Source organism: Octopus bimaculoides, chromosome 5 (assembly GCF_001194135.2).
Source record: "Octopus bimaculoides isolate UCB-OBI-ISO-001 chromosome 5, ASM119413v2, whole genome shotgun sequence".
Classification (NCBI taxonomy): Eukaryota; Metazoa; Mollusca; class Cephalopoda; order Octopoda; family Octopodidae; genus Octopus; species Octopus bimaculoides.
The window spans coordinates 127,394,949-127,398,393 of NC_068985.1; the positions used below are offsets into that span (position 1 = coordinate 127,394,949).

The 3,445-nt window shown below is 33.1% G+C and overlaps 1 protein-coding gene across 1 annotated transcript in view; it reads left to right on the forward strand.

Moving 5' to 3' along the window:
• The window catches only part of LOC106871243 (cell division cycle and apoptosis regulator protein 1), a 59,355-nt gene that overhangs the window by 29,664 nt on the left and 26,246 nt on the right, over positions 1–3,445 (forward strand). The window lies entirely within an intron of this gene.

Genomic DNA, 3,445 nt, shown 5'->3' on the forward strand with positions numbered 1-3,445 from the left:
ATATATATATATATATATATATATATATACATATACACACACATATATATATATCTTCCCTTTGAATTAACAATTACTTCAGGATATATCAAACTGATACAATTTGCCCAGGAACATTGCTACAGTCCTGTACTTTTCTGTTTCAACTTTTCATATCATCTACATATAAATGTAATATATCAATACTAGCAAAAGCAAGTCTATTAGTATAGAGTGAAAATTATCTAAGTCTTGTTTAATGTACATTTTCCATGCTAGCATGGGTTAGATGAAAAATTGAGGTAGGATTGCATTACCAAATGCTCTTCCTCTCACCAGCCATTACTTATTTTTCAAGTAAGGAAATTCTTGTTCAAGAGGTCTGCACAGAGTAACTGGGGATGATACCAACAAAGAACATCGACATTCATGCACGTAAGATATGAGCGCATGCGCACATACACACACATGTATGACAGGTTCTTGCAGTTTCTATCTACAAAAGTCAATCACAAGGCATTGGTCAAACCATGATTATAATAACAGACACTTAACCCAGGTGCTATGTGGTGGAACTGACTCTGAAATCACTTAACTGTGCCTATAATTGAAAATTTATAAGCATCACATATAAAAAAAGGAATCAAAATGTTTGAATTTATTTTCCTCAGTGGGGAGGGGGCAAAAGAGTATCCAGCCATAAAACACTACTTTAAAATGTCCCATCTAACCCATGCCAACAAAGAAAAGTAGGTGTAAAGGTGATGATGATGATAAAAGACCTGCATAGTATTAGTTGCTTTGGTTTTGTTCTTAACTGCTGTCTTCTTTATTTTGGTTTTTAGCAGTTTTTAGAAACTTGCATGTACTCTATTGACACAGTCAGGTCTTTAACACCAAATATGGTCTTGTTTTAAAATAATTCACATTATTCACAGCCAAGAACATATTCTCCTAGTAGAATTCAAATGTCCAAATTTTGGATGAGTATTCCTCTCTTGATCTGAAAATATAAGGTGTCAAGTGATAAAGAAAACAGATGATCTTAGCTTTAAGCTTCCCTACTCAGTTTCTTGTTTCCACAGGGTTTCTGTCTTTATTCATGTCATCCCAGGTTGAAGAAAAGATGGATGTATGTATATGTTCCCTCCAGGCTGGATTATAGACATTTCAGTTGTGCTCCTTTTTTACTTGTATTTATATTTTTAATGGCAAAGTAAGAGGAGAAATGATAATGCCTATGAGGGTTTTTTTCATGGCCTTTATGTACTGAGAGGAGGAAGTGGTCTTCAGACAAGAGACTTAGTTCATATGCTTGCAACAGAATGGACTCCACTTGAGGCACTCAGTCACCAGGTGTTGATGTTAAACCAGGCACAGGATCAAGTCTATCACTGAAGTTTCTCATCAGACAAGTTTTAGATTAACCTGTTAGCATTCAGATTACTCTGTGAAATGTAATGCTTATCTATTCACAATGCATTTTGTTCTGGCTTTAAGAATGACATTGTAGGGTAGGTGCAAGAGGTCAGATCTGTCTAGTTTGAACATAAAACAGGTAGAATATTTGGGCTGGATATGGCCAGATTAAATTCTTAAGGGTTAAAGAATAAATAAACCAGGGTTTTGGAATAAATATATGTTCAGACTTTGATGAAATAGGAAAAGGAAAACAATAGGTGATTGGTGCTGAAATAACTACTGATATTATCATTTTTGTCTATTTTCATATTCTGTAAGATCACACTTTATGGTGGCTGGTGGAGGGTCATCAGTGTTCAGATTTGATGCATTTTGAAATGCGTATTAATCCTTTAGCGCTCAGATTACTCTGTCAAATGTAATGCTTATTTATTAACATTTTTTAAAACTAATCATATATTATCTTATAGCTTTGAGATTTCGGAGATGTGATTGCTTTCTTTAGAACCACATTGCAGAACAAGTGTGAGAGGCTGAATCTGCCCAGTTTAAACATAAATCAGGAAGAATATTTGGGCCAAATATGGCCAGTTTAAATGCTAAAGGGTTAAAATCTCTTTTCTTCTCTTGAGATCTCTACACATATGCCTATGTCAATAATTAATGTTACCTAAAAATTTCTATTTTCAAACAATGGCATTAATGTAAGTGTTATGTGTGAAATGGCTGAATAGATAAATAATTAGATGACCAGCTCATATTTTGGGAGTAATATCCTTTCAAAGGAGGCATTTTGTTATGTCTCTAAGCAGGACACTTTATATGGCCATCTCTCAGTTCACTCAAGCTATATAAAATAGCTACCAGAATTTTGAATAGTCTGTTGCTTTATCTTAAAGGCTTTGTTTTATTTATTTTACACTATGGCAAATGAAGTTTAGCACAATCTTATGTATTCTTGGGCTTTGTGAAAGTATTCACTTTTTCGAAGTTGGTATATGGAATCTAATGCTACTTGAAATTTAACAGTGAAATTGTAATGATTAGAGCTATTTTCTTGGACATTATTCTTCACTTTACTCACTTGGCAAAACATTAATAGGTGAGTCTTAATGCTTCTAACAATTTTAAATTAGAATAAACTCATTCCTTAAACATCATATGTTGGTGTTTTTTAGTTTTGTTTATTTGCATTTTACTTTTTTGTCTTTTTTTTTTCATTGTGTCATGCCTTACAGTTGGTGGAATTGACAAGTTGCAGACAAATATACTTGAACTGAAAAGAGTCTAGTCTTTTGTGACAAATAAATTCAATGGGAAAGAAATAGTCCATTTATGCAAGTAGTCAGGACATCATATTTCATTTGCATAAATTTGTAAGGCTGTCCTCAAATCTTCACATGGACTTGGAAAAGTCATTATGTAAACAATCCTGTATATCAAAGATGACTTGAAATCTGATTAACAAACCTTTAAATGTTGTCTGAGAGAGCGTAAGGGAAAATGATAATGTGCATGATATGTTTTGTTATTTCTCTTGCGGTGTGTCCTATAATAGAAGTTTGGTATGTATGAAAGAAAGATGTGGTGAGATATTTTAAACTTGGATATAGTTGACTTAGAAAATTCCATTACATTTTTTAAATCATTTTCTCCCAGAATAGTTAAAGTTTTTTGTGTGGGGTGGTGTATAACACACATACACACACACACAATATGGTAAATTAACATCTACAAGTACCCATTCTCGCCTGTTAATGTTTAGACAGCATTTTAAGTCCAGGTTTTGTTTTTTGGTAATTATTTATCAAGTTTTTTCTGTCTTTTCATTTAATTTTTATTTTTCACTGATATCATCATCATCATTTAATGTCTATTTTCCATGCTGGCATGGGTTGGATGGTTTGACAAGAGCCAGCAAGCCAGAAGACTGCACCAGGCTTCACTGTTTGTTTTGACATGGTTTTCATGGCTGGATGCCCTTCCTAACACCATCCACCTTACATAGTGAACATATATATATATATATATATATATATATATA